The 23,989-nt window shown below is 35.0% G+C and overlaps 1 protein-coding gene across 3 annotated transcripts in view; it reads left to right on the plus strand.

The window, feature by feature from the left end:
* The first annotated feature begins 683 nt into the window (after nucleotides 1–683).
* The window catches only part of LOC115769174 (dual specificity tyrosine-phosphorylation-regulated kinase 2), a 74,727-nt gene continuing 51,421 nt past the window's right edge, over nucleotides 684–23,989 (plus strand). For 2 of the 3 annotated variants that reach the window (XM_030713879.1, XM_030713881.1), the window contains exons 1-3: nucleotides 684–784; nucleotides 7,108–7,112; nucleotides 19,265–19,328. The gene's annotated coding sequence lies outside the window, so the exon portion shown is untranslated. Of the gene's footprint in view, nucleotides 785–7,107; nucleotides 7,113–18,282; nucleotides 18,325–19,264; nucleotides 19,329–23,989 lie in introns of those variants that run through there. The other variant, XM_030713880.1, reaches the window with a different exon arrangement.

Genomic DNA, 23,989 nt, shown 5'->3' on the forward strand with positions numbered 1-23,989 from the left:
TTGAAGCTAATGACAGTATCAGACGCATCTATGATATATATACATAGATATCATAAAAGCCGACTGCTCAGATATAACAGAAATGCAATTATAGGGCATACACATCGTCGTGCGTGTTAAACAAACTTCCTCCGACTCGTTTTGGTCGTTGCTTTTGTCCGTCGCTTGCAGCTGCTGTCGCTGCCGCTGTTGCGCTGACTGCTGCCAGCAGACTCTTATTGGATTTCAGTTCAGAAAATTTTTTCGCGCTGTGCGGTTGTGTGGAGCGGAAAGTTGAAATTCACTTTCAAGTTGCCCATAAGATTTTTCATTTGTTTTCCACTCGTCGTTCGTCGTTGGCGCATTGTTGATTTCAATTGTGAGAGAAGCGGCAGCAGCAGCAGCAGTATCCCAAGAAACTGCAGTCGCTGATGTTTGGGTTCTATTCGTAATCGGAGTCGGTGCAATAAAACGCGGCAATAAATTCAATTAAAATTACAAAAAAAAAAAGTAAAATATCTGTAAGAAAAAAAAAATTGAAAGTGAAATTCGTCGACTAAATTATAACGGTAAATCAAAAACAACGCGACGACGCGCTAAAATTTTTTGAATGAAACGCTAATAAGAAGCAGCCCGTAAAAATAAATTGCAAAATCTAACGGCAAATAATAATATTAATATTCATTTAAGGCTAATGTGTTTAACAGTTTAACAAAATAAATTAAAAGTGTTTCTTTGGTGTGCAATTTATTTAAGCGATTCCTAATAGAATTCAAGCAGCATCAACAGCAACAACAAACATAAGGTACGCAAAGTTCGAAAGAAGAAAGAAGCAGAAACTCATTTACAGTTGGGCAAGCAGATGAAATATTCACCCTACGAAAGGTGTACTAAACACGCACGCACACACACACACACACGCACACAACACACAGATGAGAAACCTTTTTGTTCGGCTGCAGCCACCACAACAACAAAATGCGAATAATTTTGTTTTTTTTTTGCGCTGCCCAAAATGAAGTTTTTTTGTCACACGCTGAGAGCGAAAGAGAGTTTTGGTAGAGTTTCGCAAAAGAGCGCATAGAATCGGGAGAGTTGTGCAGCATCTCATAACAAAGAGAGTGCAGAATATGTGAGTTTGTCCATGTATGCAAATCCTTTTGGAACGAAGTTGTGGGAAAACTCATTGAAATGCATTTTTTACTCACACAAACAAAATTGTGTACATTTGCATAGGATAAAAAGAAGTCTTTATAAATGAAATCCAATTGAGAAATAAAAAAAAAAACAAAAAAAATACCAAAAGAAATATATTCAAAAGTATATTGAAGTTTTTTCAAGCAAAAACCCAAATGCGTATAAGACATAGATATATACATATATCTAAAATATTCTGCAAAATCATAGAAAATATATCTGTAATTAAAATTTTGACTGATTTTCCGTTCCTGGCCATCTTGCTTTCAGTCAAGTCAAGCTTAAGTCGAGTCAAGTCGCGATTTGTGAGTTTGGATATTTTGTGCGATTTTCCTTGGAATTGCTCAAACACAAATTGTTTATTGACAAAAGTTTAAATATAATCAAGATGTAAAATCATTTTAAAGCCTATACAGATTGATTTATATGACAAAATATCAGTTTAAGGCAACAGCTCTTAAATATTTATGATTACTAGAATATATAAAATCAAATATGGGTCGCCCTTGCCCGAATACAGCACGTTTCAAAGTCATAAATCTTATCGGCAATCTCAGCTGATGTTTTGTTTAAACATTTTGTCGGGTACGATGACATTTGAAATAAATAATGCGAAATACAGTATTTAATTAACGATTATATCACTTGCGAACAACAAATTGCCGGCATTTGTGCTCTGCTCTCATTCAATCTGTTGCTCTCTCTATAATATACTTAAATTTTGTTTTGTTTATAAATAAATATCAGATTCGTTGCGCCACTTGAGATAAACGTGCCCGGCAGATAAGGTTTAGAAATAAAAAAATTAATATTTATAATAAATAGTTCTAATAATTTAGATGTTTGCAGATACGAGTTATTGACAGCTGTGCATATTGTTTAGCTTACATTTTTTACTTCCTTTTTATACCCTGAACCCATAAAAAATGGGTATAAGGGTATATTGTATTTGTGCAAAATCCAAATGTGTGTAACAGGCAGAAGGAAGCATCTCCGACCCCATTAAGTATATATATTCTTGATCAGCATCAACAGCCGAGTCGATCTAGCCATGTCCGTCTGTTTGTCTGTCCGTCTGTCCGTCCGTCCGTCCGTCCGTCCGTCTATCCGTCTATCCGTATGTATGAACGCAAGGATATCAGAACCTAGAGACTTTAAGATGTAGGTGCTCCTAGTGCCTGCGCATATCGAGTTTGTTTCCGATAATCGATAACTTGCTCCGTTTCCAAGCAATCGATAAGAATCGATATCGATATCCAGTTTTTTGGCAATTTTGGTCAATAATAAGAGCTAGAGTCACCAAACTTGACATATAGCTTCTAAAATAGAATATATATATGCATTTGATGTTCGAAGAAGAGGGTTCAGGGTATCCCCTAGTCGGGAGCTTCCGACTAGAACCTCTTACTTGTTAAGTCTATTTTTCTTTTTCTATCTTCTTGTTTCTAAGCACTTTTCTAGCTGCTTGTTTGGGCACTTTGACTATTCAAAATTTATTGAATTTTGTGCTGAAAATGTGTTTTACGTTTCCTGGCAGCTTTTTCCATTGAAGCAAATTTTCACTGGCATTTTTCTCTTGGCCGGATTTTAATTATGCTTTGACTGGTACAGTGCTCCCTCGCTAAGCAGAATGCCATACAAATTCACATTAATAATTATTATAATATTTTAAATGATTAATCGATTTGCTTGAGCCACTTATTAGCATCTTTTTTAAATTCTATATCTCAAATATTAAAATATAAATCATTTAATATGTTTGTGGATTTGTGACTTCAATTAGGAGGGTATACTGTACAAAAAAAAGCAATTCTTTGGCTCAAAGTCAAACACATTGAAAGAACAATCAATAAAAGACGTGCACCTTAGAAATGGCACCAGGTGAAACTTTCGCACAAAAAACGCAAGAAAAAAAGAGAAGAGAAGCAAAAATCAATTTATAAAAGCATCGATATTGTTGTCAATGTCGTTTGCGGGCTGAGCTAATGAGCAGTCAAAGGGGAACAAAGGGGCTGAGATTCTGAGAGGCTAAAGAAGATTTAAATCAGCATCGAAACGAGGGTTAATCAAAGCCAAACAATGCACACACACACACACTCATACACTATATAGTTGCTGACGTTCAGATAGCAGTGAAATTTAACGTATCTGACAGATGTTGTTTTTTATCTTATTTTATTTGTGTTTGCGGCCCCCCTTTGGGCTAATCAATGCTTTGTTTATTGTCCGACTTAAGAGAATTGTTAATAATCTTAGCTTGTTTTTGTTTTGTTTAATGTTTTTTTTTTGTTTGTTATTTTTTGCTCATTTGTTGTAATCAATTTGCAGCACGTGTTTGAATGTTGATTTTGATAAACTTTCCATTTCACTCAGCAGCTGTGCTGTAAAAGCTTATTGATACATTAATTCTGCAGGGCTTGCTGCTATGAAAGATGATTGCTATGAAACTGCAACTCTTTATAGGCTTTGCGCTTTAATATTTTGGTCAAGTGCACTCTTTGCTATCCCTCACAGCAATTATTTATTTATTTATTTATGCTGTTGCTCTAAGTACTGCATAGTAAATTGAATATTTAAAAACATATGCATATCAAAAACGTTCTCTAACGCTTTCTCTCCCTGTCTCTCTCTCTCTCTCTCACTCTCTCTCGCGCCATGTCACTGTCTGCCTGCTATGACACTCGTCAAGCTATGCAAATGCATGAAATGAAATTTTTCTGCCCTGTTTAGAAATTCTAAGGAAATATTTTGTTGTATTTTTTTTTCTTTTTGTATATTATATTTGAGCTCTTTGTTTTGTTGTTTTTGCGAAAGACACACGCATAAAGCACTCACAGTGACACAATTCGTATGCCCTCAGGTGTGATTTGTTTATATATATTTTTTATTTCCACTCGTTATGGTCCCGCTGAAGTATCATATGGAGACGGAACCACAACAAAAAAGAAGCTAACCCACTTGCGTACCCCTTCCTAACGGACTTACTTAAAATGCTATTACCATAAGTATTTACTTTGTAGTTATAATTTCGTATTTTTTTTTCTGGCCATTTGCGCAATTTTATGATGAGAGCTAAGGTTTCGGGTGCCAAAAGTGCCGTTAGGCGAGCGAGTAGCCCCTCAAGAAATAGCCAAAAAATTTTTTTTTCACAAATTATGTTCATAAAAATAAAACTTAAAAAACCCCTACTAGAGGTCGAGGTCAAAGCTAAATAATCATAAGGTAGCTCTATAAAACGTTGTAAAACGATTAAAAAAAAACTTTGCATAGAACGCAGAAATTTCAATCAAACATTTAAAACCACTTCAAATAGATCTACGCAAAGCTTTTTGAGCTAGGTCAATGCCATTACTATAATTAATCTTGAGTATAAAATCTTTCTATAAAATCTTTACGCAAAAATTCACTGAACACTTGAATGGATCGTCGAATTTAAAATTTTATGGCAGCACACGCCCCAAAATTATTATCAAATGCGATTAGAAAATCTAGACTGAACTCGGGTAACAAAGTTCTTGGCACCCCCTATAAAAATATATATATGCTTGTACACAGTACACTATCATTTAGGGGCTAGCAAACGGAAAGAAACCGATCACACAAACTTTTAATGATCAGCAATTCAAGTTCAGTCGAATGTGTCTGACTAGGGAGGATACCCTGTAAACAGATCCTGCAAAAAACTGATTAAGTAATTTGTAAAGAAAATACTCTTGAACTATGGCTGCTATTCAAAACTGTACGGCTTATGGTCCGCAAATCTCTAAAATATGGCCCATCGATATTTATCGATTTTTTTAAATGGCAGAAGTTATCGAAAGGGAAATATATCGACTAACCATGTCGACTTCGAGAGCTTAAATACCTTCTAGCTGCCATCTTTTGGCACAATATTACCCATTTTACCCATTTACACACAATTTGAATAGGTTTCCTTGCCTTATCAGACTGATAACATTAAAGTCAGCGTCATTGCTGGCAATTTGAAATCGCAGATAGCTTATCAATGAGCTGCGAGTCGAATGACACAGAAAGTATCTGCGTTTATCGAGGGAGACCCCCAAAAAAACAAAACTTGGAATGCGAGAGTACGAACATGAACCAAAAAGCTTCCGCAAAAATTTGATGACAAATTTATGATTCCAATGAAGCGACGGATGAATCTTGCATTCAGCAAAGCTACAAAAACAGGTGTAACTGGCACAAAGAAAGAGAGAGGGAGAGGGAGAGAGAGAGGGAGAGAGAGAGAGGCAGAGATAAGAAGAGTGAGTGAGCAGATAGTAACATTATGAAAACAACACGAAATTCATTGATACGCAAATTGCTTAACAAAGGTGTTGGAATTGAGTAGAAGCTACGTGAGGGTGGTTAGGAGAGGGGGGGGGGGGGGGGAGTGGAGAGGCGGATAAGCAACTATAATAATCAGTTGTCAGCCAGGCAAACAGTATGAAACGTTTGAGAGTCTGAATAGAATCGTGCAAATATATAAAAATATACATATGCAAAGCTATACAGTGAACGCTTGCTAGATGGAACATAGAAATTTGAATTGATCAGAAATAAATGAAATAAAATAATAAATAAATATATACAAATATAACATAGAATGTAGAATATAGAATATATAATATATAATGTAGACAATAGAATATACACTATATAAGAACATAGAAATCAATGCAAACTAAAGTCAACTTTTGCCTCTGAGCGTTCTCCTTTACAAGTGTCTACTGTATATGTACATATGCAGATAGATTGAAAATAGAAATTTTGGATTGATCAGAAATAAATGGCATTTTCATATATATAAAGAATATAGAATATAGAATTCCAAGCAATCAGAAATCGACGCTTGCATCTGCGTGTTCTCTTTAACAAGTGTCTACTGTACATGTGTATGTAGATTGTATGCTTATATTTAGCAATTGGAGAATCACGTATGTCCCTCACAAGTACGTCAGAAGTGTTGGCATAAGTTGTCATAAATCTAGCAACAATTGTCCGCGACTATACAAAACGTTTCTACTATATAGTTTATGCAGTATATATATTATAGCTATAGGGTTTCTTGAATAAACCTAAGCTATGCATGCAGCTGTTACAAAATATCAGCTGATTACATTGTGATTTACTGAAGGAAGTGTGTATTTTTTTCCAATTTCATTTCCCAGCCATTGAATACTCGATGCGGCATTATTTTTCTATTCGATACGAGCGACGAGGTTATCAATTTTGTAGTTGCGTTTATCTTTTGTGCAAAGCATGACAAAGTCTCTGATAACTAGCCGCAATTAGTTAAATGTATATTTATGATATTGAAAAAAACCCGAAACTTGAAAGTAGAATCTAGATAAGCTACAAACCTTTAGATAACAACAAAGCAGAAACTAGTTTTCTGCCACTAATTATGCTTGAATGAGTAAATAAGATGAATCTGTTGTGGGAGAGTTGCGTATTTTAAATATCTAAGTATTAAAAGAGTTGCTAAGTCAGCGTTAATCAGAAAAATATCTGGGTAAGGCCGAGGTTATGCACGTGTGACTTATCCGTTTTTCATTAGCAGAAAAACAAAGACAAATTCGAGTTGTTTTGGGCAATAGTTAAGGTATTCGAGCTCCATAACTATCTATAAATTTTCTCTGTTTACAATTTGCAAATTTCTGTACTTTAATCAAGTTTGTTTGCTTTGGCAAATCTTTAAAAAAATACATTTCCTGGCAGTCTAAAGTAATATTTTCTAATTGAATCTTGGCTAACATATTGCTTTAACTTTACGCAAATACTATAAGCTATATATAACTAAATGGCATTTCCTTTTGCACTTGGCTGCTTATTGATAATTTAATCACATGTCTATAAACAGTTTCTAGTGCCTAAGTGCAAATAAAATGACTAAACTACAACTTTTTTTTACTTTTCTTCTATTTGCAGTTTCGGTGAGTCAAAATGAGCTATGCAAGAGCTGTGGCAATAATGTGGTAAATTAAGATTAAAGGTAATTGATAGCTAGTCAGAGCCTAAACAAAGAGATTTGTATTAAGTTGGAATTGGCTCGCAATTAGTTACACACGCCTATTCAAGCTGAGCTTTTATGACTCTTTTCCGTCTTGCTGTTGCTAGACATCTTTCATCTAACCTTCTCTTGAGTATTATAATACAATTATTGCGCCTACGTCAGTTGCTATTTTTTCTCAGCTCTCTCATAGGCCTCTAGGCCTTCGGCAGATCTGTTTAACCGAGTGCCAAGCGACACCTTCAATTGAAATTGATTAGGCGAGCGCGACAAGCGCACATAAGCAAAAAACAAATAATTATTTAATTAAGCTAAGAGTTGGCAATATTTAAATGTAACAAAGCTGAAGTCACTTTGGCTTCAAGTGTCTCGAGGTAAAGGAGAGACAAGTGCACAGTTTTGGTAAAGCCCATGGAGAACCTGCTGGAAAATCCAAAGTGCAGTCGCAAAGCGAAACTGTAGATAAGTTTTATGATATGATATGATATTGGTGTCTTTATACACTTAAATGGGGTGTTTTGATTCAGTCAGTTTACATGTAGGTCAGTCTAGGCGATATTACGTTAAAAATAACGTCTCATATTAACTCCCAATCAAATCCAATCTAACTAGAAAGAGCATATCACTTTTGGTGTCTGTAGCTCTTATTATTTACCCAATTTGCTCACAAAACAGGAAAACAGGATATCGATTTTTATCGATTGCTAGGAAGCGGAGTAAGTTATCGATTATCGGAAATAAACTCGATCTGCGCGGGAACTAGGAGCATCTACATCTAAAATTTCAAGTCTCTACCTCTTATAGGTTCTGATATCCTTGCGTTCATACATCCGACTCGGCTGATCAAGAATATATACACTTTATGGGGCGGAGATGCTTCCTTCCGCCTGTTACATACATTTGCCATTTAGCCATTTTGAATGGGTACAGGGTATAAAAATAAAGTCCGCCCAATAAGTCTCTCGGTTTAAAGTTTATCTGATTAAAACTTAGTTCGTTTTTCTTTATAGAAAAAGTATTTGTTGTTGGCCGGATCGGAGCCCTATATCATATACCTGAAATAGATCGGTCGAAAAACCAGCTGTGTATCAATAAAGTGTGTCAAAAACAAGTTTCTGTTGCAAAGAAAACTATTCATTTTTAATAGCATCATATAGTTTATATAGGAGCATTAAATTGAAATTTGAGTTTCCCAGTGAAAATATATATTTATATGATTATAATGTAGCTCATCTCAAGTGTCAGTAAGTGTATTCAATATCCAGCGCCTCAAAGTCAACTCTTTAGCTTGTTTCGGGTTAGTTACTGGCAGCTGTCAAGCAAACTAAAAAACAAAAGCAAAACAAAAAAACATTTTTTGCCAGACCTTCAAAACTTTCCCATTTCCGTGGGTGGTTTTTGGCACTCGAGGCACTTGTCAAGTGCACCAAAGGCGGGGCTGGGGGCGAACCAAATACGCTGTGGAGTGTCCAAAGCTGTTGCGTGTGTTTTAAGGTCGTTTTAGTTTTTGTTTTTTATTTTCTTTTTTCGTGATGTGAAGGAACTACTTGCTCATTCATTATTTAATTGTTGGCGAGACCTTTCTGTGTCTCTATTGTAATTGGAACTCATAAACGACACTCAATATGCCCGTTCAAGTTGATAACAATTTTCCTTCCTTTTGTCATAGAGAATTGGGTCTTGGTCGGCTGCGTATCCGTCAGATACGCGCACACATGAGGGCGTGCGCTGATGAATAACTAGAAAACGACAACAACAGCATTTGTTGGACAACTGAAAACGAAAATTCAAAAACAGCATAAACAAATATTATTCGTTTTCTAATTATGAGTTCTTGGTTCTTTTGCCACTTGTTCGGAACTGGGTCAAGTCTTTGAGGAAGACTTGGCTATGAAAAAGTGAAATCGCAGCTGTAATTAAAATTTAATCATTGGCATTTGTTCAACAATTCTCGCATCACTGACTTGGTGTGTATCTCCCCCCTCTCTCTCTCTCTCTCTAATTACCACTTACACTTTTGCTCATAGATTCTTGATGAAGGGGGGCGCTGCTATTGTAATTAGCCAACTTATTCCACTGCTTATAAAATGCTTGTAATTAAGTGTTGACACCTTGACAGCATTTGCCTGAGATGATGGCATTGCTGTCTAGACAGAGGAGCAGCCCATTGATTGAGGCTTGAGACAAGCGCGAATTGAATAAAGTTTTGGGCTGAAAATAAAGTAGTTGCACTTTAATTGCAACTTATTTGAAGTGATTTATATGCTATTGTATAAAGCTTAAAAATTATATTATTATTAAATTATATACATATATTGTATGGAAATATGCCTTTGAAGCAAATTTATTCCAAATTCTAAACAAACAAATTTTGCTAAGAAAGTCGAAAAGAAACTTTGAATCAATCAGTGTATTATTAAATAATTTTCTTTATTATTTAAATGCAATAAATATTTAATTATAGTACAATTATATATATAATTAGACATGCATATATAATGCCTATGCAGATGGTAAGACATTTAAAAATTGAAAGTTTGACCCACAGAGTTCACTTTCAAGCTTGGCTACAGTACTTGCACTTCCTCGAATGCATGATGACTCCTTTTTTTTATTCTGTCTGACAGCTTAATTAATTTTAATTACAGCCCATTGCTCTTGGTCTGTAATCAGCTTACAAAAATCAAGAAATTATAATGAATTATTCATAATGAACTGCTTTTTCTTTCCCTTCATATAACTCGCCCACTCTCTCTCTCTCTCTGTCTCTCTCTCTCTCTCTCTCTCTGTCTCTCTCTCTCTCTCTGTCTCTCTCTCTCTCTCGCTCTCTCTCTCTCTCTCTCTCTATCTCTCTCTCTCTCTGTCTCTCTCTCTTTCTGTCTCTGTAGCTAATTGCACAATCGCCTCAACGGCTCAGACACAAAAGTAATCAATGGACCAGCTGTTGCAGCTGCCTTAACTCAGCAGCACACTGCATACTTTTTTTTTTTTTTTGAGTGGGCATATATGTTAGACACGTCTCTAAGACAAAAAAAAACCATAAAAAGCTTCTTCATCAGCCAAATTCATAGCCATCAAATTTATAACGCGATTTCAGTGTCTGGCTGCCCACAAATAACGCACTTAATATGCATTTCTCAATCGATCAATATGTCACATCTATCATTATAACAATTTTAACATTAAGCAACATTTAGAAATATTTCTCAATGCAACTTTTGGGCACAGCAAGTCGCCACACAATTCTGACTGCGCCGATGACGTTGGCCACAAACTTAATTAGGCGTTTCGCATAGTTATTGGTGGGCAGCACGCGGCCACCTTCATGATTTTTAGCTAATATTTCTACTTATCTTGCCTCTCTCTCTCTCGTTCGCTCTCTCTCTCTCTCTCTTTCTCTCAGTTGGCATTTTGTTTTGCTTGCCAGTAGGTTGTGCAACGCGCTCCAAAATTGAACTTGGGCCCCGTTGGCATTGCACTTTACGGCTTTGTTTTGTTGCCATTGACAATTTTTTTGTTAGTTGAGAAATGGCTGTAAAAAATAACTAAGCTTGGAAGCTTATTTAAACCATAAGGTGAAAATGTTTAACAAACTGTCCAGTTTCTAATTTATCTAAATTAATCAATAGCTAATAAAATAATAATATAAATATGTGAATATATTTTACACTTATTAAATGGGTCGTAGAAAATGTACTAATAGTAATTTCTGAGTACATTTGAAGTAAACTGAGTAAATCAAGAATTTTAATAATATATTTTTTATTTATTAAATTATTTAGTACTTTTATTTCTGTTAATTTATAAATAGATAAATTATTCTTATCAATATTATTTTACATTTTCAAATATTATTACGTTTGAGCTTAAACTATTTGAGAATTTTAAGAAAGTTTAAAATACATATGTTAAGAGTGTGTTAATAACCACAGATCAGTATAATATTGCGGACATATTTTGCATAGCTTAAAAGTACAATTAACACTTATTTTGTTTGTCTTAAGCAAACTATATTGTGGTCATATATTAATTATTAATATTACTAGTTCTCAAATTTGACAACAAACTTGATAACTAACTTTTTATGTACGCTAACAATTATCTGAAAATAATATATACAACAAAATACAGTAATTATCCATAAATAAACAATCATTAAATATTTGAGCGTAGGTTAAAAATTATACGTTAGCTAATTGAGATTAATTGAGTTGAATATTTAAAGACCTTCTATGCTTGTGCCAGGTAAATAAAGCTGACCAATTGCATATGTGGCCATATATGCTCATCTGATGCCCTTTGGGCATTTCCTTGCCCGCTTAAAATGATTTAGAGTAAGAAATAAAAAAAACCCGTTAGTAAGTGATTCTCTCTTGAAGCCTTCAGTGCTGACCACAGCAATCAGTTTCCGACTCATCTTAACTCAACGCATCAGCTCGCAAGTTCACCCACGAGCAAAACCCGTTGAAATCTGACTAAGCCAGCGGCCATCCACAGTATATTAATGCCCCAGAGATTATGCCAAAAACAACAACAACAACAAAATCAACAAGGTATATCGTTTACCGTTTTAACAAAATAAAAAAAAAACTAAAAAGTTTATTTATGCACTTCAACGCCAAAGCAGAAGCAGAAGGAACTTCTTCAACCGCAAAATAATGAGTTGCACCAAAGCCAAAAAAGAACAAAGCATTAAAATAAAAAACATAAAGGAGAAGTTGATTCTAGAGAACCGAATATAAAATACACTTGCAGACATATATCAGAGGTCTATATGTGGATAGATACAGTCTGCAGCAAAAAATCGAATCTAAGGCAAGTTTGGCTATAAGACTGACAAACTTGAAACCAACATCGACTGTGCACATGAATTAATATATATAAGATCAGGAATATATATATTTATATATAAGGCTTATCCTTCAATGCTAAACACATTTTATGGCAAAGTAAATATGCCTTCTGCAAGGGTATAAAATAAAACTCGAAAGAACCGCAACGAAAACAAAGACGAGACAAGAATCGGACTAACAAAGCTTTCGGCCATAAGCAAAATTTTAACATTTTCATATGCGCTGTGGGACGGACATGACTCGACTCGACGCGACGCGACGCGACGTCTTCAAAAAGTTTTAGGTCAAACCGCAGTCGCAGTTGCAGCCAGAGCTCCTGGCTAACAAACTGCAACTGCAACTGCAGCCATCCACTTGAGTGCGGCGTCTGTCCCTGTTAGTTGGCAGTCTGTCTGCATCCTGCGTAGAGAGCATATTAAATTTCAGAACCTGGCCAACAACAGCTGTGCGACGCCTTTGGGGCGAGACTTGAGCAATGCGAAACCAGTTTCCAGTTTAAGTTTAAAGCCCAGACTCGGACTTGGACCCGGGCTCCAGACGGCAGACGGCAGCTGTAAACAATCAGAGCTAACTGCATGGCAGGCACTCAGCCATGAAAAATGAAAAATGAATGATGATAATGACGACGATGCCGACGACGATGACGGAGGAGACGTCGCCCCAACTGCGGGGCCACTTTTTGGTTGGTGCTGCTGATCTTTGCGCAGCAAAAGCCGTTGACCAAAAAGGCTTCATACAAAACACTTATTGTTAGTGGGCATACACTGAGAAAATTAAGTGACACAGTTCAACATTAGCCATTTGAGCCGAGCAACGCTGGGTAACTTCTTGCTCTCGCATTTTACTAACAGCTTAAAATATTCACATATATAACCAGATATATATAGTAGTGTGAGTTGTACCTTTCATAAATGAATTATTAAATCGCCATTTCTCATTTTTCAGTCAATCTCAAATATCATATTTCCATCCAAATTTCCAAAAAGAAAAGATAATTATAATAAAAACTAGAAAATCTATATATGGCTAGTAAAAACTTTGAGACAATATAAGCATTACAATCATTTTAAATGCGAGCCCTTGAGCCTATGAATTTGGCAATGTTTGAAATTTAAATACCTAAAAAGTTTTCAAAACCTTAGAAAACCTATAGCTATTTAACTCTCGGAATACCTATCTAAAGAAAAAAAGAAACATATATTTTAATAAAATTTGTAAAATAATTATTCAATTAGCTATACCATAAAAAAGGAGCTATATATTTGGAGGTTCGAACTTGTATGTTTATACAGAATATATATTTGTTTTGGACTATATTATATATTTTAAAAATTCTTTTAATTTCCTTATTTCCTTTTTGTTTTTGCACCAAAGCCACATATTAAAATATTCATAATTATCTTAAGGCTTATCTTAAGCTAGTTTTCTTTTGCATTTCTTTGAGTGTACGCGTATTGTGTATTGCTTTGGCTTGTGGCTTTGGTCTGGGCCAACAATTTCCTGCTCCTGGCCAAGTTGGGGTGCATCTACCTGCGCTCTGGCCAGCAGCTTCTAAACAAAAACCCGATTTCGTACAAGTATCTCCACATTTACTGCCCTTTGCTGTTGATGCTGCTGCTGCTGCTGCTGTTGCTGCTTGTTTGGTTTATGGATACTCGAGCTCAGGTTTTGCTATTTGTAGTCGTACTTTGAAGTTGAGAGCTGAAAAAATAAACCGGTTGCCAGGTTCATAGGCGCTTTGTTTGAAAGTCGACGCGGTCTCGCCTTGTCGTAGGTACTTACTCGTACTTACCTTACTTATGTATATAAGCTGCTTCTACCCCCCCCCCCCCTTGTGGCAACCCACTCTTTTGGCTATTCTAGTTTTTTGTTTTATATGTTTTAGAATACGCCATTTTTCACAATTTTTCTCGCCTCGAAATGCTCGACTGCGCGCGTCCTCAGTATTTGGCGTACTTTTCTAGTGGCTGTAACAGAATCAGGCTTTATAAAATACTACTCTATTAAACTTGTTTTTGGCTCGTTTGGCTTTCTGTTTTGATTATGCCTGTTGCGGCTGCTGCTGATGATGATAAAGGGTTTATTGACTTTGTTATGGTTTGTTATGCAGGTCATCAAATTAAACATTAAGACTATGGGTGGGACCTTAAAATTAACTTTAAAGAAGAATAATAGATGAAAATATGATGGTAAAATAAGGGTTGCAAATAAATAAATAAAACACAGTGGAACAAATTCTATTCTTCACAAGGCCAAAGGCTCACTTAAACTGAATAAAAATTGTTTGACATCTGCCAAGAAATTCTATCCAGGTTTATATAAATATAATACTACTTCTTTAATATGAAACTCTTTCTCATGCTGAACTCAGAGTAGGCACGCCCTTTAACAGCCATACCAAAAAATGTGGCCTAGGTATTAGCCATGACTTCAACCTGCGCATTGACAGCCACTTCTTGTTATTTGCTGATGTCTGCAAGCTACCATAAAAGTCGCAGCTTGGCTCAGCCATGAAACTGGTTGAACTTTAACAACAACAACTCAAATTGCTTTTGGCTTGTTGGTGCATTTGGTGCACATTGCTGCCGGTTTCTCTTTTATGGCCAAGACAAGTTCTTGACACTCAAAAGCCCAGCGAGCAGACAGCAACGCCTACAGCCTAAATTGTATCTACAAGTGCGAGCGTTACTGTAGCTGTATCTGTGGCTGTACAGAAATCAGCATTGAATGCCTGCCTGCCTCGCTGCGTAGCCTACCTTCAATCATTCAATCACTCATTCAATGCAATCGCAGTTGCAGCTGAGCGAGTCGATAAACGCAGGGGCAGTCAGCGAAGCGTGCCGCACACGCACACACACAACATACAACTACTAGATACCAACTCTCCATCTGCCCCCTGCAGCTCTGGTACTAGCAGTTAAGTTAAATGTAATTTAAAATCAAAACGCAGCCATTATTCGATTGCCCACATAATAAATGATGTAAAAAGTAGGCGGGCGATCACAAATCTCAGACACGGCAGAGGTCTGACAACGGGGTTGCGGGGATCTAAAGAAATGTAGTCTACCAAATTATAACACGAAAAATGTTGTGTAGCATACTATAATATTTTTTTTAAATATTTATTTACGAGCATTTCGCTCTGTTTGAATGCTCCGAAAACTGTGTTGAAAAATTGCAGCTTACCAGGCAACATTCGAAATAGACTTTTGTAATGCCCAATTGTAATTTTCATTTCTTATAATGAGCACTAAAATAGTTGCGTATTGTTATGTACTCTATATTGAAATATATTTATGCTCGAAGGATTTCGGTTTTGCAAGAGGAAACGCAAGCATTGTGGAAATTGATATTAAAAATCGTACAACTACTTGTACATTATATAACTTAGATTTTAAAAATGTTTGGAGTATTCTATTACAAATAATATATATACACAGATAAATAAATCCTGATGTTAACCATTTAGATAAATAATGAGCCCAAAACGATTTAACATGAACTTTACAATGAACATTTAAAGTCTATGCAGAATACAGATATGAAATATATATATATGGAAAATACTTTTATTTAAGACACGAATAAATGTCTGAAGGAATTAGATCTAATTAACAAGGATAATTACGCGATTAAATGTAATTTACCATGAACCTTACAATAAACAAAAAACATTTATCAGTTAGTTATACTTTCTATTTAACACTGGCCCATTTTCCGTCTGCTTCTACCAATACACCCGATTTACTTTCACAGCAGGGTATTAAAACGCATATTAAAAGCATTTACTTATGTAGATGGCGATAAGTCAGCGACAAATTTACGGCATGCAAATGCAAAACCCGAGATCCAACTGGCTGCCTCAAATGTAGTTATAAAGCAGCAGCCTTTGGCCTGGGCCACAGACAACGCTGTCCAGTTAATAGCGACTGCTGTGCGGGGGCCTGGTGCGAGATCACTGGCGATTTGCCGACTACTGTGCGAAAAAATCGGGGTGTGCACGCCAAAAACACAAAAAAAAAAAACAAATGCAAAATAAAATGTAAAAAACAAAATTGTGTAAATGGTCTCTCACTCAACTGTTTTGAACGTTAATTTACGCCAACTGTTTGGCCAATGCACGTTGTTTGCTTTCAGTTTCATTATGACTCGAAACAAGCCGAAAAATCATGCAATTGCAGTTGTTGTTCTTGTTGTTGCCAACATGCTGCATGCAGATTGCAACATTCATTTTGTATCTTTCGGGTTGCTGTTTGCCGCTGCTGCCGCTGCTGCTGTTGCTGTGGTTAATCATATTTCTGTTGTTGTTGTTGTTTCTGCCATTAAATTAGCAGCTGCACACAAGTTGCTTTCAAAATGTTACTTGCAGGATACGAGTGTATTTCAAATGCAGCCGCCGCAACACCACAAAACTTGTGCATGTGCAACGCTGCGTATGCGCAATATTTTGCCTTAACAACGTCTGTTGGGCGACTGATTACAGCTGGCGCTAATTGTTGTTGTAGCTGTAAGTGCTTTTTGTCTCCTTGACACTTATGGGGTCTTTTCGGTCTTTACTTTGCCAGCTTTGTCATGCTCATTGCAAGTTAAACATGAACTACAGCATGAGGTCGCTCTCCATCATGTTGCTGAGGTTTTTAGGTTTATCTTTTGCTTTCCTATTTGTATTTAACTGTTAGTCAGAAATATGCAAATAAAATTATCCTCAAGATTTAGCTTTCTCCTATTTGATTTTGCTATGCTCAGTGCAAGTTTAACATAGACTTTACCATGAGGTCCCAATTGATTTCGCTTGCTTATAAATCCATTAGTTTTTAATTAGTTTTTCTTTTTTATTTCTTATTTTAATAGCTATTGAAACTAGGTGTACAATAAATAATTCACTCTATAAATTTGATGATGACAAAAAACATTTGCATGCTTTGTTGTCCGAGTTTAATACGTCAATAACAATTGACTAACGAGAGCACTAAAAGTTTATGAACTATCGCTCAGCATACTGTGCCAAGTTTCGCATTTACAATTTGGCCCATTCATTGACTCTTTCAATTTATTTTACAGCCCTATCAATAAAAGTTGCTTCAGTCTTATTACGTGTACGCGAGAGCGTTGTTAAAGATTTGCCACAATTAATTCAAGTGCCTGTACAACTGATTTTTATATTTATTTGCTTTAGTGTCTGTTGCCTACTTCGGCACACAAAATAAATAATAGCTCGTACATAAAATACTTATAGATGCCATATAAATCAGCGCAACAGCTGCTGAGTAATAGATATTATTTCTTTTTAGCGCTTTCACTTGCTGTTTTTTTGCTTTTTATGAGCTTTTCAATTTTCGATATGTTTTTTGTTTAATTTTCAACGCTTTCAACGGTTTATTTATTTTTGTTTATTTAAAAGGCAAATGCAATTGCTTTGGCTTAATTTAAGTATTATTTTTAATTATGTCAGACTTTTGTTTTTATTATGTTTGTTAATTTACTGTGCAGTAAATTTATTTAACAAAATTGCTTTTTATGACTTTCGTAAGTTAAACAATAAATTCATTGATTTATTACAAGAAAATAATTTCATTTATTATGGATTTATTTCAAGAGTCTTAAAGCATAAATAATTGCAGCCATAATAAATTAAATATACTCGACCATCTTGAAAAGAAAACGATACCCAAATAAAACAAGGAAGTTTTTGTTTTTGTTCTTGTTCCTTTTTCAAGGCTTATTTATGTGCATATTAATGAAAAACTGCACATGCATGCAAATTGCATATTTAAATGAAATATCAGCGACGTGATACACAATAACACACCCCGTGCCAATCCAACTGATCCGATACGATCCTCCAAATGTCGACACTTTCGTTTTTTTCTGTCTTTCTTCTCCCCCTTTTTTTTTTAGTGGTTTTCAAGGGGAGCGGCAGTTAAATCTTTGATATATCGCCCGTCTTTCGCTTTGCATTTGGCAAAATTTATGCTGTTTAATATGATCTTGATTTGTTGTTCGGGCGCAACGAGTCGAGTGTTTACCATTTATTTGTACAGCTGATTTATGTGCGAAGCGGACCCTTGACTGCGGTTTGTTTAGCCTCGGCGCCCACTTATTGTATATAAGCTACAACAACATTAACTATTATTGTGCTGAAAGGAAAATAAAAAAAAAAGATATAAATAAACGCTTGTTTGAGAAAATAGTGTCAAAAAATATTTTGTAATGTAACGAAAATGTTCTCAAATTAAAACTCTTCAGCAAAATATATTTTAAGTAGATTATATTGTAGAAGTAGTAAGTCACAAATTCCAAATTTTTTTATCCAATATTCAGCCCTTTTATTTCAATTATTTGGAGAAAGAAATTGCCAAAAAATAAGTTTGATATCAGATTACAATCAGAAGGAACACCCGCAGTAGATTAGTTGTCTAAATGGTCCAGTCATTCAAGCAAATGATCAATGTGGAACTGGGCTGGAATCTAAGGCTAGTGTATATAGTATCTATCTAGAAATATGTTTTGGCTAAAAGCCATAGTGGATAGTTTTTGTAGAAACGCATATTGGATTTTCGCAGCGCATAAAATTGAAATACGATCAATCAAGTTGTTTAAATTGTGCAACTCCAAGTGCTTAACCCATACATTTCTTGCTATCTATCAATGTTGCAACTTCGTTGCAGTCAAATTCCCATAAATTATCGCTACCTGCCAAATGATTCACACGCCCCCAATTACTGATTGGGGTCCCTAGCCCGTGGATCACCTTTTACAAGGCTTATCAGTCAGACATATGTTGCCAACGATAAGGTGGCAGGCACATTAGAATTCTCTGGATTTAAATGGAATTTCCATTATCATTTAGTTTAGATACACGCAACGTAAATTATTTGTTCATTGTACCTAGTTTTGTAATGCTATGATAAGAATAGCTTTTGAATATATGTGTGTGAAAGGGATTGCCACAAATTTGGGTCAACTTGTTCTGCTTTTTAGGGCTGGACAGGTTTGTGAACTGATTTCGAAACGGCTTGACGGGCATTTGAGATAAGGGCTGCTTATGGATTAGTATATATAAATTTGATTGATGGATTGCTTGAGCTGAGGGCAAAGTGTTCAATTTATATATATAAAACTGTTGCATTATTGAAAATTCACTACATTAGGTTTCATAATTGAATCTATTTTAAATATGTGTATGCTAAATTAATAATAATTAATTTTATATTTTTTACAGAAAACCTTATGTACAGGAGTTACATATATTGAGAAACTTGAGCCATATCTTAAACCAATATTGGGTAAGTTTTCTATTAATCCTTGAGTTACACCACAGTTTGTATATAACTCAGGAAATCGTAGATGCACTGTAAAATTCCACACCCATCACCCAAAATTCGCATTGATTGCATTCCATAAAAAAATGTGCCCAACAAAAATCTCATTTGTGCGACTTCTGGCACATTAACATTCACATATTTTAAGCTAAATTTCCATTTAATTTCAATTTTTATGAAAATTCCTGCACAGACCATTTAGCTGCATTTCAGATGTAAGCACAACTGCGCGATTATCAGATTAAATTGTTAAAGCAGCTGTGCGATTGGCGCACAATCTGAACCTGAACCAGATATCGTTTACCCCCACAGTAAATAAATAGAATTATGCAGAACTGACTGTCGACTTTGGCTTAATTAAAATTTATGTTTAATAAATTCGAATTAATAATAATTGTCGCATAAACGTTATGAATATTTCAACTCATAATGAATTAACATGCAACGCAATTTATGCAGCCAACAATTTAACAATGATAGTGTCGCCAAATGAAGGCGTATTCGCATTCAATGTTCCCTTTTGTACACATGTATAAATATTGATAAGCGAGTAAAATAATTCACAGAATATTTACAATTAACTATTGTTCATATATAAGCTTTGTCTGTGTCGTTATTATGAGTTTTCTTGAATGCCTATATAGGCATTCGCTAGTATGGGACTCAAGTCAAGTACACGTGATCAGAACTGAATAGAAGAGCTGCACTTGATAGGTGATTATACCATCTTCAACTTAAGCACATGATAATGGCAAAAAGAGCTTTATTGGCATTCGATAAGTACTGAGAACAAGTAAAATTAATCAGTTAGACTTACAGCGCTTTAGAAACGTGCACTTGGCGAATTATAAGTAGATTTGATTTAAGTAGACAAATGAGAATTGCAGAGAGAGGCCCATTAAAAGCGAATCAATCAGTTAGAAAAGCTTGGAAGGTTTCGGTAGCTTAGTCGAACTGTGTGTATTAGAACTTAGAATTGAAACTGAGAAATCTAACAATATACAGCTGTAGCCAATTGCAGCGCAATGAGCTGCTGCATTTAATAGGAAAGCAAATTTAGCGGCTCTTATTGCACAAGTAATACGATTCACTTACAATATCTATTTTTTTTATATACAATTACAATGGCAATATGATATGTCTCGAATTTCATTCGAAACCTCAAAATAGCGATAAGAACCATTTAAACAAAGACCTTTAGAACGTCGCATGGGCAACCTTGTGGGCCATACAATATTCACACATATATATATATATATATGTGTATATATTGATAATCGAAATCAATTTCGAATTACGTATGTTACAAAACTGCAAAAGGAAACAAAGCAATTCACTTGAGAAACGCGTGAAAGTTAACCTTGTATGCGAGTGAGTTCGTTCGTTTGTTCGTTTGTCTGTGTAGGAAGCTGAAACATTCAGCATAGCTGACAAATCTCAGTGGGGAAATGCAAACGTCAATGTGCTTAAACCACAAAACGAGCAATCAATGAAGATACTTTTCATGCATGCCGCGATTATCCACTGCAAAAACAGAAAAACAAAAAAAAAGCGCAATTTCAGCTTATCTAAGATTTCGCGCTTTGCTTTTTGTAAAGTTGCCATGTCAAGTCAAGTTTGTTGTCTGGCAAGGTTATTGCACACGAGAAACGCTCGTAAAACCACAGAAAAAACAACAATCTAAACTCACAAAAAAAAAAGAAGAATAAATATCACAAGAAATGGCAACAAACAAACAGAAAACCAAAAAGCATGCGATAATTAAATATTTGATATGTCAGCTGTTTGCTGATGGAATCCGTCGGCGCTACAAAGACAACCAGTTTGCGGGGAGGGGAAACACAAAACAATAAAATTTACGTTGTGCTGTTTAAAGTGAAAAAAACAAAATAATAGTAATAACAGTAATATTACTATAATGTAGTTTTAATTACTTGTATACAAAGCAAAAATCAATAATATTTAAATCAAAAATTTGAATGTATAGAATACCCCCATAATTAAATTAAAATAGTATATATTAATATACTCTTAATCTAATTTTTGCAGCTTCTCATTTTCGAACGACATAAAAGAGTTGAACATATAGTTTTTATATTAAAATTATATTTTACTATATAACAAATAAAATCAATGTAGAAGAATAAAGAATAATAAATTATTTTATTTTCTTAAATAGATAATTAATTAAATAAATAATTAATTTTGGAAAGAAAAAAATTAATATTCATTCAGAATAATGAAATTTAGAAGCCAAATTAAAATATAATATAAAACAGAATAATTTAAAAACAGTTTCAATATAAAAATATGTAGTAGAAGAAAAAAGTATTTCATTTGAAGACCGTTTGCTTCAATATATTTACATTTAGAAGAAAAAATTAAAGTTAGACCATGCTTCAATATATAACTTAGAAAAAGAAACAAGTAAGAGGTTCTAGTCGGGAGCTCCCGACTAGGGGATACCCTAAACCCTCTTCTTCCAACATCAAATGCATATATATATTCTATTTTAGAAGCAATATGTCAAGTTTTGTGACTCAAGCTCTTATTATTTACCAAAATTGCCCAAAAAACAGGATATCGATATCGATTTTTATCGATGCTTGGAAACGGAGTAAGTTATCGATTATCGGAAACAAACTCGATATTCTAAAATTTCAAGTCTCTAGCTCTTACAGGTTCTGAGATCCTTTCGTTCATACATACGGACAGACGGACAGATAGACAGACGGACATAACTAGATCGACTCGGCTATTGGTGCTGATCAAGAATATATATACTTTATGGGGTGGAAGATGCTACCTTTTGCTTTCTGCCATTTGGATTTTGTACAAATACAATATACCCTTGTACCCATTTTTAATGGGTTCAGGGTATAAAAATATTCATTCAATATTTAAGACACCAAAATTATACTGAATAGTATAATGAAATTTTAAAGAAAAAAATAAAAATATAATTCAAAGACCTGCTTGCATAAATATATATAAAATTTTAGAAGGGAAAATATTCAAATATAATAAAAATAATAAAGTCCAGGCAGTCTTTTTGGGATGTTGAGAGAGTTCCAATTATACTTCAAATGTTCCAATCTATTAAAGACTCGACTGCACAGAGGTAGCCTAAATAAATAAAAGATTGGTTAGCTTAATTAGTATAGATGCTTCCTGCTTCCTTTGCGCTTCCTTCTCAATCCTTTCGATAAATTATTCAATCTGACGGGCGTGCATGTATATATTTACATATACGATTTCAGATCTTCAGCTCCCTTGGTCCGCACCCCTTATCAGGTAACTGGTTAGGCAGCAACAACTTCCGCAAATGCCTGTGGTCCAGGCTGACCAAGATTTATCACAGCTTGTAACAACACACGCACACACACACACACACACACACACAGCACACAAGTGCAATTCATAACTCATTTCTTTTGTTGTTTCGTTGCATGCGCAATCACGCAAATGACAGCTCAACTTGTCGTGGCACACAAAAACAACAACAACAACCACAACGAGAACAACAACAGCCACAACGCATATTTTGCATATTAAGCACATGCCAACAACAACAATTGAAAAGCATTTGCAAGGCGCTGGCTTGGTATTTGCATTTGCATTAACAAAGTGTGACCAACATTGAAAATGCATCTCGTCCGCGTCGCGTCGCGTCTTTATGGAGCAAAGCCAAAGCATTTCATTCGTTCGCGTTCGCTAATGAGCTTTATCCATATTTATATGGTTATTATTTTATATAGACAAAGGCTTTGCGATATGCGAGTGCGGAAATTAAATGCGAATGATTTATGAAATCAGCTGAGCTTGGTTTATGTGGGGCATAAAAATGATAAGCCCGATATCCTTCAGTTATTATCAATTAATTGTAACCTAGGGAAAATTGCAAGGAGGTTAACTTGTTAAAAATGATTTCTTGTGCCTATTTAAATATTTTATATTTCTATTATCCGTTAAATTATATTTATCATTAATTTTGCCATTCTTATTCAGTGCACATATACTGGGCTTTGCATCCAATATATTATCTCAATCTAAATTATTTAACTTGATGCTATTTGATTTTTGTTTTCCTTATTTTAATCGATTAAAGGATTTGTTATTGTGCATTTTCTTGTACTGTATATAAATTTATCGATAACTAAAGTTATCCTTTCGATAGTCATCTTTTGAGTGCTCTCCTTAATTCTCGGTCATATCTTCTATGTAATTTCACTTCTTTTTTGATAGAGTTGTCACAGCTCAGTGCTTGAAAATATGCTCATTTAAAATTTAACTAGATATCACTTTCAATCTAGCTGCATATGCAAATCTCAAACCAATTCCACCCATCCTATTATTAAGTTGTTGGCTTTTGTTACACTATACAGAGTCTTCTTTTCTTCTGCTTTTATGCTATTGTAAGAATCTCCAGCAAGATACAATAGCTACATCTTCTTGCGCGGCGTTTACTCAATCCAACTCAACCCGTTCACAACCCACACACACGCACGGCTTACACCCAAAAAGCACAGCTCACATGACACACATACCAGTAGACGGCACGCCCCCTGCTGCTGCTTGCAGCCCACAAAATTTATTATCATGTAAAATTTTTGTGCAACAATGCG

Source organism: Drosophila novamexicana, unplaced genomic scaffold (genome assembly GCF_003285875.2).
Source record: "Drosophila novamexicana strain 15010-1031.04,08,12 unplaced genomic scaffold, DnovRS2.1 tig00004549-arrow-arrow-pilon, whole genome shotgun sequence".
Taxonomy (NCBI): Eukaryota; Metazoa; Arthropoda; class Insecta; order Diptera; family Drosophilidae; genus Drosophila; species Drosophila novamexicana.